The 15,723-nt window shown below is 40.2% G+C and overlaps 1 non-coding gene and 1 pseudogene across 1 annotated transcript; one reads left to right on the top strand and one right to left on the bottom strand.

Annotated features, from left to right (window-relative positions):
• Positions 1–565: 565 nt before the first annotated feature.
• On the bottom strand, positions 566–15,507 carry LOC149753731 (uncharacterized; annotated as a pseudogene).
• Positions 15,008–15,114, top strand: LOC149753732 (small nucleolar RNA R71). The gene has a single exon (XR_016409262.1). It is a non-coding gene; the product is annotated as a small nucleolar RNA R71 (small nucleolar RNA).
• Positions 15,508–15,723: the final 216 nt, after the last annotated feature.

The raw sequence follows: 15,723 nt of genomic DNA, 5'->3' as shown, positions 1-15,723 counted from the left end.
ATCAAAATTCAATGCTTAAACACAATAAAGAACCCAAAAGTATAATGTTGATCCTAGATAAGTCTCACACAAGTGCAAATGCATGTTCATTTCTCTTAATCTTTCACATAAAAATTTGGTTTGGAAGACATGGATATGATCACCAATTAACTTGCATGAAAGTGAACAAACCAGAATTTCGAAAAAATTTTCTTTCTCAAACAAACATAACCTGTACCAACATTCAGCATAATCAAATATCCACTCCCCCAAACATAATTTTCACATTGTCCTCAATGTGAAAACAAAAAAAAATGGAAGACTAATACTCCCCTTTTAGCAAGGCTGAACACAATGAATGTCCGACTGAATTGAACATGAACTAGCTTTTTGCTTGATTTTTCTGCACCTACACAACACAACCAAAAAGAAAGGGGTAACAATAATAATTATTCAAAGACTTAAATAAAAACAACAATTAAAACATATGACAAAAGACAAAAGAAAGGATTTTTTTTTTTTTTTTGTGGTTGGGTTGCCTCCCAAGAAGCGCTTGTTTACAGTCATTAGCTTGACTTCCACACCATCAACCATAGGTAGGATTCTTCAAAGAGTAAATCACTCCTTTAGGAACCACATTACTAGCAAGATAAGGCTTCAAACGCTGCCCATTAACCTTGAATGCACCAGTGACCTCACTACGCACCTCAACAGCACCATATGGATACACTTTCGTTACCGTGAATGGGCCAGACCACCTAGAACGAAGCTTGCCTGGAAATAACTTAAGTCTTGAGTTGAAGAGTAATACTTGCTGCCCAATTTTGAAGTTTCTAATCTGAAGATGTTTGTCATGCCAATGGTTTGTCTTTTCCTTGTAAATCCGAGTATTTTCATAAGCATCCAACCTAAACTCCTCCAACTCACTCAACTGTAACAATCTCTTTTCTCCCGCCGCTTTCAAATCCATGTTCAAATCCTTGATTGCCCAATAGGCCCTGTGTTCCAATTCCACTGGTAAGTGACAAGACTTTCCAAAGACAAGTCTGTAAGGAGACATACCCAAAGGTGTCTTGAAAGCTGTCCTATAGGCCCAAAGTGCATCATCTAACTTATTTGCCCAATCCTTTCTTGAACTGCTCACAGTTTTCTCCAAAATTTGCTTCAATTCCCTATTTGCAAGTTCCACTTGCCCATTTGTTTGGGGATGATAGGCAAGTGCCACCTAATGAGTAACCCCATATTTCTTCAACAAAGCCTCAAATGACCGATTACAAAAATGGGAGCCTTCATCACTAATAATAGCTCTCGGCACACCAAATCTTGAAAAAATCTTTTTCTTCACAAATCTCATCACCACTCGAGAGTCATTAGTCTGAGTTGCAGTAGCTTCAACCCATTTAGACACATAATCCACTGCTACCAGAATGTATTGATTATTGAAGGAAGAAGGAAATGGGCCCATGAAATCAATTCTCCATAAATCAAACAGTTCAACCTCCAAGATATTGGTCAAGGGCATCTCATTCTTTTTCGAAATGTTGCCAACCCTCTGACATCTATCACACATGCTCACATATTGTCTAGTATCTTGATACATGGTCGGCCAATAAAAACCAGATTGCCATACCTTTGCAACTGTCTTAGAGGTACTGAAATATCCACCACACTCCAAGGAATGGCAATGGTCAAGTATATCCTGCATCTCATCTTGGGGCACACATCTTCTAATCATCCCATCTGCACAGTGTTTATAGAGTAGCGGTTCTTCCCAAAAATAATGCTTCACATCCCACAAAAACTTTTTCTTCTGATGATAGCTCAAATCAGGGGGAACAATGCCACTCACCAAATAGTTCACCAAATCAGCATACCAGGGGATGACTGAAACTGCCAACAACTGCTCATCTGGAAAGCTTTCATTAATGGGCACCTCATCTGCTCTTGACTGCCCCTCTAATCTAGACAAGTGATCTGCCACCACATTCTCCATGCCTCTCTTGTCTCGAATCTCAAGATCAAATTCTTGAAGCAACAGCACCCACCGAATCAAGCGCGGTTTGGCATCTTTCTTTTTCAGCAAGTACTTGATTGCTGAATGGTCCGTATATACGATTACCTTGGAACCTACAAGATAAGATCGAAACTTGTCAAAAGCAAACACAACAGCAAGCAATTCTTTTTCAGTAGTTGCATAATTCAACTGTGCATTATTTAAAACTCTACTAGCATAATATATAACATGCAACTTTCTGTCTTTTCTCTGGCCGAGAACAGCACCCAGAGCAAAATCACTAGCATCACACATTAGCTCAAAAGGCAAACTCCAATCTGGGGCTGCCATAATTGGTGCTGACACCAACTCTTGCTTCAACCTGTTAAAAGCATTCAAACAGTCCTTATCAAAATCAAACACAACATCCTTATTCAACAGATTACAAAGAGGTTTAGAAATTTTAGAGAAATCCTTAATAAAATGCCGGTAAAATTCTGTGTGACCAAGAAAACTTCTAACTCCCTTAACATTTGTAGGTGGTGGCAATTTTTCAATAATTTCTATTTTTGCTCGGTCCACTTCAAGGCCTCTTGCTGAAATTTTGTGGCCTAAAACAATACCTTCCTGCACCATAAAATAACATTTCTCCCAATTCAAGACCAAATTGGTCTCCTCACAGCGCTGCAAAACTCGAGATAAGTTATCTAAACAACTATCAAAAGAAGATCCAAAAACAGAAAAATCATCCATGAAAACCTCCATGATCTTTTCAACAAAATCAGAGAAAATAGCCATCATGCAACGTTGGAATGTAGCAGGTGCATTACACAAACCAAAAGGCATCCTACGGAATGCAAAAGTACCATAAGGACAAGTGAAGGTGGTCTTTTCTTGATCTTCGGGGGATATAGAAATCTGGTTATACCCTGAATAACCATCTAAAAAATAGTAATACGCATACCCAGCAAGTCTCTCAAGCACCTAATCAAGAAAAGGTAAAGGAAAATGATCCTTACAGGTAACACTATTAAGTTTCCTATAATCTATGCAGACTCTCCACCCAGTTACTGTCCTAGTGGGAATTAATTCATTATTTTCATTATGCACCACAGTCATCCCACCCTTTTTAGGTACTACCTGCACTGGACTAATCCATAAACTATCAGATATAGGATAAATAATCCCTGCATCTAACCATTTAAGAACTTCAGCCCTAACTACTTCTTTCATGTTCGGATTTAACCGTTTCTGATTTTCAACAATAGGTTTATGGTTATCCTCCATTAAAATTCTATGCATACACAATGAAGGGCTAATTCCTCTAAGGTCTGATATAGTCCATCCTATGGCTTTTTTTCTCAATCTCAAAATACGTATCAATTTGTCAAGTTGCTCATCAGACAAAGAAACACTCACAATCACAGGCAAAGTATTATTCTCACCTAAAAATGCATACATGAGATGTGAGGGTAATGGCTTCAACTCCAGAACTGGTGCTTGCACATTAGAAGGGGGAGGGGGTGGCTTACCTTTGCCGATATCCTCAAAATAAATACCTCTCTTCTTTGGCTTAGGACATGTAGCCTCTAATGCACACGCCACTTTAGCAATCTCTACATTATCATCTTTACTTGTCCCTGCACTCACTAAACAAGTCTCAAGAGGTTCTTTAGTATTTTCAGCCCTAAAAAACTCTCTGGTCGACTCATCTACAAGATCAACTCGAAAAACATGATCAGTAAAAGAAGGATATTTAGTAGCTTCAAATAAATTAAACTCTACCTCTTCTTCACCAACCTTCAAAGTCAACCTACCATTCTTAACATCTATGATAGCTCCAGCTGTGGCTAGAAAGGGCCGGCCTAAAATGATAGGGATCTCGGTGTCTTCTTCCATCTCCAAAACAATAAAATCAACTGGAATGATAAACTTCTTTACCTTGATCAGCACATTCTCAAGAATACCTAAAGGATATTGTTGGGAACCCGCCCATGCCGCAGAAAATTCAAAAAATTCAGATGCAGCGGAAGAGGCATGTGCGGGATCAACCGTTCATCGCATGAACGTTGTTTAAAAACCGTTCGTAGATAGATAAGGATTAAAAACTTTTAAATAGCATTAGAAGATCAGATCTTCACCTTTGTGCGGGTAGATGATCACCGCAAACTGATGATCGTGGTTTAGGATGAAGGTTCGCTTGAAGCCGTTCAAGTGCCCGGCCTCTACGGATATCCACACGAAGCAGAAAACCGATCCAAGCTTTCTATCTCCCCGGGATGCTAGCTCCCTTGCAGAGATAACTTTGATGGCTGATATCCTCCCTTTCAATCAATCCTTGATTGTGCTTGGGAGGAGGAAGAAGAAGGATGAAGAGAAGAAGAGGAACGAAGCCCTGCAGCCTTCTTTTTCTTCCTTGCGTTGGAACCAAACGGTGGAGGAAGAAGGAGGCCACCAAGATCCTTTTCTTCCCTTTGTTGTTGGTGGCTGAAAAGAGAGGAGAGGAGGGTGGCCACGTGATGGAGAGGAGGAGGGCTTCACTTATCATTAGGGCACCTCCTTTCAAAGCCTTATAAAGGCATCTAGGGCTCCTATTTGGTTTAGTCCAAATCATGAATCAATTGGGTTCAATCTATGCTAGTCCTAATCCAATTAGAACTTGAATGAACCATGACTCAATTGAACTCTTCAATCCTAATCCAATTAGGAGTCATGTTGATTCATTAGATTAATAATTAATTAGGACTTAAGAAATTCTAATCCAATTAGGACTTGTTTAATTCTAGTCCTAATCCAATTAGGACTCTAATTTGAATTCGAAGTCCTAATCCGATTAGGACTCTAGAAATCCTACTCCAAGTAGGAATCCAAATTTAATTCAAAACTCCTAATCTAATTAGGATTGTAGGAATCCTACTCCAAGTAGGAATCCCAGTCCTACTCCAAATAGGATTTCTAGTCCAAGTAGGAATCCCAGTCCAAGTAGGAATCTCAGTCCAAGTAGGATTCCTAGTCCTAATCCAATTAGGACTCTAGGAATCCTACTCCAAGTAGGACTCTTGTTTTAAGTCCAATTAATTAATTCTCTTTGTTTCTTCTTCAGCTTATTATCAATCGAATTGATTACTTGTGATTCCTAATCACGATTCAACCATCGGATCGGTCAATGCCTCTAGTGTGTGTGACCCCATAGGTTCTACTCTGACTGGTAGTGAGATATATTGTGATCTCTATCACAATATCATTGAAAACTCCTTTCAATGGATCGGAACGATTCCAACTCTACTCATTAGGGCTTATCGATCATCGAGATAATCCCTATGAGTCCCACCATCCACCAGTGACACCTAGCAGCATGTAGTGGCTACCCAGCAGAATAGAATGATGAACCTCTAGGTGCAGTTATCATGTGATACAGTCCTTCTATCATGGATCCCTACAGGACGGAGGTCATGGATAACTCGTCAAACCCCTTCGTCTGTCATATGTCAAGATTTATTTGACTCGAGTTCGATAGTGGAAAACTCTTTCTCCACTTTATATTACTGCCCTGGCCAAGGTCTTAGAACTCAGTCTAACAAATCACATAGGATCACTCCTCTTCTATCAAGGTCGATAGATTCCATGTAAGTGCATACCCTACTCCTACAGTGAACTTACTGCAGCCAATCTACACTACAAGGACCCATATGACTAGAGACCATGTATACGTGTAGTCAAACTACAATAACCTCACTGTGAGTAGCCGAAGCACCGCAGGTCAAAGGACCAGTCATACTACTGCAACATCAAGCAAGTCACTGACGAGTGGATAGACGTCCAAGTAACTTCTTGTCTTGGTCACGCTCAGTACCCTTGTTCTCTAACAAGCACCTGCACTATCACTTCAGTGTCCCTACACTATGGACTCAAGTCTCGTCCATCCATAAGGAAAGTGATCTGTGCACTGATCGGATCGATCACCGTCCTCGTGATGATCCATTGATCAGGAGCATTTAGAAATTAATCACCAATGATACATGGCTCAAATTCTCAACTCTTGAGAATATGCATCATCATCCTATTAATTTCTTGGACGATTCATAGACACATAATTAATATGAATGAAAAGATGCCTTTTATTTATTCAATAATAAATAGTCAAGTACAAAATTATGTCCCTAGAATTAACAATGTGTCAGCCAGATTGGCTTCTAGGGCATACATCTAACAATCTCCCGCTTGCACTAAAGCCAATTAGTCATATATCTAAGCCCCATCTTCTCAAGGTGGGCTTCAGTCTTTTGCTGACTTAGCTGCTTAGTGAACGGGTCTGCCATATTATCCGCGGAGTCTACTCTCTACACCTCTACATATTTCTTCTCAATATAGTCGCGTATGAGGTGGAAGCGCCGCTCTATGTGCTTGGACTTCTGATGAGACCTTGGCTCCATAGCTAGTGCTATGGTGCCAATGTTATCGCAGTAAAGTGTTATGACATCTAATGACATTATACCTAACTCTGCAATGAACTTTTAACTAGAAGGTTTCCACTGCACCCTTAGATACGGCTTAACATTCAGCTTCTAAGGTAGAATCTATAATGATTGGTTGTTTGGAACTCTTCCAACTTACCGAACCACCATTGCACATATCTTGATGTAGACTTTCTATCATCAATATGTGTGCATCCTTCTACCTTCAACTCTGATCTTCTCCCAAAGACCAAGAACATGTCCTTAGTTCTTCTCAAGTACTTAAGACTGTTCTTCACAGCTATCCAGTGCTTTTTGCCTGGATCTGATTGACATATGCTCGTGACACTCACAGCATGTGCTATATCAAGTCATGTATATAGCATGACATACATGAGGCTCCCTATTGCTGATACATAGGGGATCTTGCTCATGCGTTGAATCTCTTCAGATGTGTTGGGGCACATCTTCTTGGAGAGATTAATTCCATGCCTTAGGGGTAAGAGACCCCTTTTAGAGTTTTCCATGCTGAACCTTTTTAGCACTTCCTCTATGTACATCTTCTGTGATAGGCCAAGCATCCTTTTAGATCTATCTCTATAGACCTTTATTCCCAAAATATAGGATGCTTCCCCAAGGTCTTTCATGGAGAACCTTTTTGACAACCTGACCTTGACCGAGGTTAGCATGGGAATATCATTCCCTATCAGGAGGATGTCGTCCACGTACAGTACGAGAAATACAACAGCACTCCCACTAATCCTTTTGTAAACACATGGTTCCTCTTCGTTTTTGATGAAATCAAACATTTTGATTGCGTCATCAAAACGAGTGTTCCAACTCCGAGATGCTTGCTTTAGTCCATAGATGGACTTTTGCAGCTTGCAGACCTTGTGATCTCCATCACTGGAAGTGAAACCCAAAGGCTGTTCCATATAAATGTCTTCATCAAGATATCCATTCAGGAAAGCTGTTTTCACATCCATCTGCCAGATTTCATAATCATTAAATGCTGCAATGGCAAGCAATGTTCGGATGGATTTCAGCATGGCTACAGGTGAAAAGGTCTCCTGATAGTCAATGCCCTCGCGCTGACTATACCCTTTCGCCACAAACTTTGCCTTATAGGTCTCTACCTCTCCATCCGAACCTATCTTCCTTTTGTAGATCCATTTGCATCCAATAGGTACAATACCTTCTGGTGGATCTACTATGGTCCAAACTTGGTTGGAATGCATGGAGTCTAACTCCAATTATTTCTCGGAATCGATATCAGATATCGCCTCGTCGTAGGTTTTGGGATCCTGCGTGTGATCCCTATCTCCCACTAGGAACATTTCCTCGGTATCCTCTTCTAGTATACCTAAGTATCTATCGAGAGGATGGGAGACCCTACTTGATCTGCGAGGTGGTTGAGGGACATCGTGTACTGGCTCTGTATTAATGGGTTCGATAGGATCCATGACTTGTTGCTTTTCAGAGACTTTCTCTTCAAGCTCAATTTTTCTCCCACTGCCTCTATCAAGGATAAACTGGTTTTCCAAGAAGATGGCATGACGGCTCACAAACACATTGTGATCCTCTGAGACGTAAAAATTGTATCCTAATGACTCTTTAGGATATCCTATAAGACGAGCACTTATGGTCCTAGCCTCTAGTTTGTCCGCCTGTAGTCTTTTGACGTGGGCCGGACATCCCCAAATCTTGAGATGACCAAGACTTGGTTTCTTACCATGCTATATCTCATACGGTGTGGTAGGAACGAATTTAGAGGGAACTCTATTCAACAAGTAAATAGCTGAAAATAGGGCATCTATCTAAAGAAAAAAGGATAAATCAGTGAAGCTCATCATGGACTGGACCATATCAATAGAGTCGATTCCTCCTCTCTGACACTCCATTGAGCTTGAGGTGTACCAGGAGGAGTCCATTATGAAACTATACCATTCTCCTTGAGATAATCACGGAACTCTCCATTAAGGTATTCACTTCCTCGATCTGATCGAAGAACCTTAATGAGTTTTTGTGCTTATTTTTCTACTTCATATCTAAGCTTTTTGAACCTTTCAAAAGTTTCATATTTATGTCTCATACACATATCCATACCGTGAGTAATCATCGGTAAAATGAAGTAAAAAATTACAACCCCTAGCCTGCACATCGAATGGGCCACACACATCAGTGTGTACTAGGGTAAGTATTTTAGTGGATCTCCCTGTGTCCTACAAAGGATAATTTGGCCATCTTTCCTTGAAGGCAGAATTCACAAATCAAATATGACTCGAAAGTCAATGAGCCCAAAAGCTCATGTTTCTCCAATTTGTTTATTCTGTCTTCTCCTATATGGCCAAGCCTGAGGTGCCACAAATACTTTAGATTTATCTCATTTTTGGATCTATTAGATCTTATGGTATTCACTATTTGCTCAGATATATTCACAGATACATCCATATGTATGTGATAGAGACTGTCAATCATAAAACCATGTTGAATCAATTTATTTTTCAAATAAAAATCTTTCTGTGCTAAATAAAATACAGAAATCAAATTTCTGCTAGCAATAGGTAACAGTCCCTAAGTATCCTGAGCATTTCTGACATACCTTCTGAAGGTCTGTCACCCTTTATGTTCTTTATGCTTTCCCATGTATGTAGGACAGTTCCTCTTCCAATGGCCGTCCATGATGCAATGGAAACATTTTTCCTTGCAATTGGCCTTTTCTTGGAACATCCTCATTTGGCATTTTCTCGGTCTTCTGTTTCTTCGCAGGCTTTTTCTTCTTCCAAATAGACTCTCTCTTGGAAGTAGAAATCAACTCAACAGTGAGAACGATGCCCCTTGAACTCTTCAGCGTCCCTAAGGTAGTTACCAATTTTTTTAACAATTCTGTTTTGGTGCATACAATCTTGTTCATATGGTAATTTACTATAAATTGCTCATATGAAGCTAGAAGGGATTACGGGATCAAATCCATTTGCAGTTCTTTGTGCATGGTCATGCCGAGCTTCTCAAGCTTCTTTAAGTCCTTTATCATGGTCAAACCATGATCATGGACATACTGCTCATCGTGCATCTTGACTTTGAAGAGCCTCTTGGACACTTCAAACCGAGCTGCGTGACTCTGATCACCATACAACTCTTGCAGGTGATTTAATATGTCCCCATACAACTCTGCTCACCATACAACTCTTGCAGTCTTCATGTTCTCATGCTGGCATTGTAATGCATTGGACATGGATGCCATTGTGCAGCACCTAACTTTATTGTCATTGTTCGTCCACTTAACAAGCGTCTTACGCTGATCAGTGATCGGACGGATTGGTAACACGGGGATTCCATGGTCTAGCATGTACCCGAATTTCTCATAATTCAAAATAATTTTTTTTTTTTTTTGAAATTTGCTGAGCCAATCTTTATAATTGAGTTTGGTCAAACAGTTGTTCTATAGGATATGAGTTAAGAGTCTAGAAGCTGACTTTATAATCCTCAGAGAGTAAAGATTCTAGTTAGACTTTTGTACTTGATCCTAATCTGTTCTAAGGTCTTTTAGAACAAATGTAACTCCCACTATTTTCTCGAATTCCTCACACTCCCCTGGTAGGAAAACGGAAATCCCACACGACTAGAGTTTCTAGTGGGTACTACGGTCCCACCGATTTACATGCCACCTCACCTAACAGTTATTGGTGACACATAGATTGATGAATGTACAACTCTTGTACAATGCTTCTCAAGCATGTTGCAGTGTAACTTGGTCTCTAAGCCATGAAAACCTCACCTAACAGTTATTGGTCTCATTTTTTAGTTAAGTCAGACCCACCGTATAACCGTAGGAATAAAGTCGTCATTAGGTCCTCACCTAACAGTTATTGGTGCCCAACCCCACCTTTACCCTACAACATCTCATGTCTATAGAGAGGTCCAGCCCCCCGATGCAACTTGACCACTGTATCCAGCCGAGACAAATCAACATCAGAAAGGCCTTAGCAGCTCTACTACAGTGGAAGACCTATTGACTAAATATTGGTTAATCAGGTCTTAGTGTTTGCAACTTGAGCTCTTCATAAGAGGTAATCGAACAATTGGCCAGGTAAGCAGGTGGGAGGCTCCCCTTACTCAGAGAGTAAGGTCCTAATTAAGTAACCACCTTTCATGCTTTCCTAGACACCAATTAGATCAATTAATCTAATATGACTCGCTCATGTCGGTTCACTCTCGATTTGATTGAGGAGGTTTTAATTTAGGTCTCAATTGAGTTTGCTACATCACATGTAAACCTATCTACCCCGCTCTCATTCACATCACATGCAAACGGCACATCACAGGCAGTTATAATCGCAGCATCAAAATAAAGCTAAACATTAAATAGGTGATGATCATGGATTCTAATTAGGTCGTATTACAAGCACATGCACGTCATTCGATCAATTGGTCTTCAACTCTTGAATTGGTTCCAAGCCTCCTTGATTCGATCCTTGACCAACTCTTGATCCAATCGCCATCAACCACTTAGACCCCTGTCCATCTCATGCCTTGTCTTCAGCTTGACCGTTGACGTACATCACATCACAGAAATACAACCAGATGTAAAATAAAAATAATAATAAATTACATCTTCTTTTAGGAGGCACGCAGGCCTCTCAAAACATCAAATAAGATGCATGCAAGCATCTGAAAAATTACATGACATTGTAGATCACATCGCAGGTCTTTACATTTAATACCAAAAGGGTTTGAATCCTATGATCATCACCACATGCAGCAATTATAATTTTCAGATCTGAAAACTAACTGATTATCTCATGACATAGGTTGCTGATCATGCTAATCATGATTCTAAACTTTGTAATCTCATTAATAATGCAATTAGAATCATCATCTTATCATATAAAAATCAGCATGCAAAAATCAGCATCCTAGAAAAAAATCTGCATGCAGAAAATTTTCAGCATGCATAATCTTTCAATTTTCAGTTCTAATAAGCCTATTAATAATTAATTCTTACCTTAATCTACGAAGCCTAAGCTCTGATACCACTGTTGGGAACCCGCCCATGCCGCAGAAAATTCAAAAAATTCAGATGCAGCGGAAGAGGCATGTGCGGGATCAACCGTTCATCGCATTAACGTTGTTTAAAAACCGTTCGTAGATAGATAAGGATTAAAAACTTTTAAATAGCATTAGAAGATCAGATCTTCACCTTTGTGCGGGTAGATGATCACCGCAAACTGATGATCGTGGTTTAGGATGAAGGTTCGCTTGAAGCCGTTCAAGTGCCCGGCCTCTACGGATATCCACACGAAGCAGAAAACCGATCCAAGCTTTCTATCTCCCCGGGATGCTAGCTCCCTTGCAGAGATAACTTTGATGGCTGATATCCTCCCTTTCAATCAATCCTTGATTGTGCTTGGGAGGAGGAAGAAGAAGGATGAAGAGAAGAAGAGGAACGAAGCCCTGCAGCCTTCTTTTTCTTCCTTGCGTTGGAACCAAACGGTGGAGGAAGAAGGAGGCCACCAAGATCCTTTTCTTCCCTTTGTTGTTGGTGGCTGAAAAGAGAGGAGAGGAGGGTGGCCACGTGATGGAGAGGAGGAGGGCTTCACTTATCATTAGGGCACCTCCTTTCAAAGCCTTATAAAGGCATCTAGGGCTCCTATTTGGTTTAGTCCAAATCATGAATCAATTGGGTTCAATCTATGCTAGTCCTAATCCAATTAGAACTTGAATGAACCATGACTCAATTGAACTCTTCAATCCTAATCCAATTAGGAGTCATGTTGATTCATTAGATTAATAATTAATTAGGACTTAAGAAATCCTAATCCAATTAGGACTTGTTTAATTCTAGTCCTAATCCAATTAGGACTCTAATTTGAATTCGAAGTCCTAATCCGATTAGGACTCTAGGAATCTTACTCCAAGTAGGAATCCAAATTTAATTCAAAACTCCTAATCTAATTAGGATTGTAGGAATCCTACTCCAAGTAGGAATCCCAGTCCTACTCCAAATAGGATTCCCAGTCCAAGTAGGAATCCCAGTCCAAGTAGGAATCTCAGTCCAAGTAGGATTCCTAGTCCTAATCCAATTAGGACTCTAGGAATCCTACTCCAAGTAGGACTCTTGTTTTAAGTCCAATTAATTAATTCTCTTTGTTCCTTCTTCAGCTTATTATCAATCGAATTGATTACTTGTGATTCCTAATCACGATTCAACCATCGGATCGGTCAATGCCTCTAGTGTGTGTGACCCCATAGGTTCTACTCTGACTGGTAGTGAGATATATTGTGATCTCTATCACAATATCATTGAAAACTCCTTTCAATGGATCGAAATGATTCCAACTCTACTCATTAGGGCTTATCGATCATCGAGATAATCCCTATGAGTCCCACCATCCACCAGTGACACCTAGCAGCATGTAGTGGCTACCCAGCAGAATAGAATGATGAACCTCTAGGTGCAGTTATCATGTGATACAGTCCTTCTATCATGGATCCCTACAGGACGGAGGTCATGGATAACTCGTCAAACCCCTTCGTCTGTCATATGTCAAGATTTATTTGACTCGAGTTCGATAGTGGAAAACTCTTTCTCCACTTTATATTACTGCCCTGGCCAAGGTCTTAGAACTCAGTCTAACAAATCACATAGGATCACTCCTCTTCTATCAAGGTCGATAGATTCCATGTAAGTGCATACCCTACTCCTACAGTGAACTTACTGCAGCCAATCTACACTACAAGGACCCATATGACTAGAGACCATGTATACGTGTAGTCAAACTATAATAACCTCACTGTGAGTAGCCGAAGCACCGCAGGTCAAAGGACCAGTCATACTACTGCAACATCAAGCAAGTCACTGACGAATGGATAGACGTCCAAGTAACTTCTTGTCTTGGTCACGCTCAGTACCCTTGTTCTCTAAGAAGCACCTGCACTATCACTTCAGTGTCCCTACACTATGGACTCAAGTCTCGTCCATCCAGAAGGAAAGTGATCTGTGCACTGATCGGATCGATCACCGTCCTCGTGATGATCCATTGATCAGGAGCATTTAGAAATTAATCACCAATGATACATGGCTTAAATTCTCAACTCTTGAGAATATGCATCATCATCTTATTAATTTCTTGGACGATTCATAGACACATAATTAATATGAATGAAAAGATGCCTTTTATTTATTCAATAATAAATAGTCAAGTACAAAATTATGTCCCTAGAATTAACAATGTGTCAGCCAGATTGGCTTCTAGGGCATATATCTAACAGATATTTGACCGATCGATCAGCTAGCTGCAAAGAGATGGTAGTAGGCTTTAACTCCGTCAATCCAAGCTTCCTAGATACAGATAAAGGCATTAGTGAAACACTAGCACCTAAATCACACAAAGCTCTAGAAAAATCAACATCACCTATAGTACAAGAAATAGAAAAACTCTGGATCTCTTAGCTTTGGTGGAAGCTTATTCTGGATAATGGCACTGCATTCCTCCGTCAAGGCAATGGTCTCGAAATCTTCCAATTTCCTCTTCTTAGACATGATCTCCTTTAAAAATTTTGTATATGCAGGAATTTGTGCTAAGGCGTCTGCAAAAGGAATATTAATGTGAAGCTGCCTAAACACTTTCAAAAATTTCTCGAACTGTTGATCAATTTTATTCTGCTTAAGCCTTTGAGGAAAAGGAATGGGAGGAACATAAGGTTCGACTGGTGGTAGTGGGGATGGTGTTTTGGCTAGGTCCTCAACTTCTTCACTGACCTTCTTGTTCACCTCTTCATAGTCTACTTTATCACCAACTATAGTCTCACTACTTACCTGACCAAGTTGCTTACCACTTCTCAAGGTGACTGCCTTGCAATGCTCCTTCGGATTGACCTCTGTCTTACTAGGCAAATTACCCTGTCCACGAGAATTGATGGAATTGGCTAACTGCCCCAATTGCATCTCCACATTTTATTGGAACTCGCCAACTGGTCAACCTTTGCTTCCAGTCTCTCAAATCTCTCTGAACTGGCATTGGCTAACTTCTCAATAGCTATCTCCCAAGACTGTTTACTTTCTGGTTGGGATGGTTTTGGTTGGAAACCAGGAGGATGGAGAGGTCTAGAACTGCTACCTTGGTTACCTTGATCTTTCCATGAAAAGTTAGGATGATTCCTCCATCCTGGGTTGTATGTGTTGGAATAAGGGTTGTTCTGCTATTGCTGCCTGTTATAATTAGACACAAATTGAACCTGCATACAATCAGAACTCATGTGAGCTCCTCCACAGCAATCACAACTCAATACGGGACTAGAAACGGAATTCACATTACCCAGCTTACCGAACATTTTTACTAGAGAATCAACCTTGGCATTCAACATGTTTATGCCATCTACATCATACATACCTGAAACTTTCTTAGGCATACATCTTTCATTAGACCACTGATAATTGTTAGAGGCCATTTCTTCTAACAACTCATATGCCTCTTCTGTTGACTTACTCATTAAAGTACCTCCTGCAGCTGCATCTATAGTAATTCTGACTGAATGTGTTAATCCATTATAGAAAGTCTGTACAATCAGCCAATCAGGAAGACCATGATGTGGACACTTCCTCTGCAAATCCTTAAACCTCTCCCAGGCTTCATACAAAGATTCACCATCAAACTGAGCAAAACTGGTAATATCATTTCTAAGTTTGGCAGTCTTACCTGGAGAAAAATACTTACTCAGAAAAGCTTGTGACAAGGCATTCCAGGTGGTGAAAGAGTTAGGCGCTTTGGAATTCAACCAGGCCTTGGCTTTATCCTTTAGAGAAAATGGAAAAAGTCGGAGTCGAATAGCATCATCACTAACTCCATTCATCTTGATTGTATCACAAATCTCCAAGAAATTGGCAAGGTGTGCATGTGGATCCTCAGAAGGTCCTCCACCAAACTGCTCCTGCTGCACCATCTGGATGAGACCAGGCTTAATCTCAAAATTATTAGCATTGACTGTAGGTCTCACAATACTGGGTTGAGCACCATTGACATTCGGCACTGCATAGTCACTCAACAACCTTTTATTCTGGTTATCTTGATTATCTGCCATGGCTACTGCTTGTTTTTGCTTTAGCTCTAATCTTTGTTGTTTCCTTAATGCTCGTAGGGTTCTCTCAATTTCTGGATCAAAAGGCTCAATTAGCTCACAGTTTCGTGGCATACACTAAATATAGAAAACGTAAATTAACAAAAAGAACAAAATAGTCTAAATTAATGCAGAAAATTATTTGTATTGATATTAAAAACAATCCTCCCCGGCAACGGC

This window comes from Phoenix dactylifera, chromosome 4 (assembly GCF_051530095.1).
Source record: "Phoenix dactylifera cultivar Ajwa chromosome 4, Ajwa_hap1_PhDact_Kaust_v1.1, whole genome shotgun sequence".
NCBI lineage: Eukaryota > Viridiplantae > Streptophyta > Magnoliopsida > Arecales > Arecaceae > Phoenix > Phoenix dactylifera.
The sequence above is the reverse complement of the archived record's forward strand: the minus strand, read 5'-3'. Positions and strand labels throughout refer to the sequence as shown.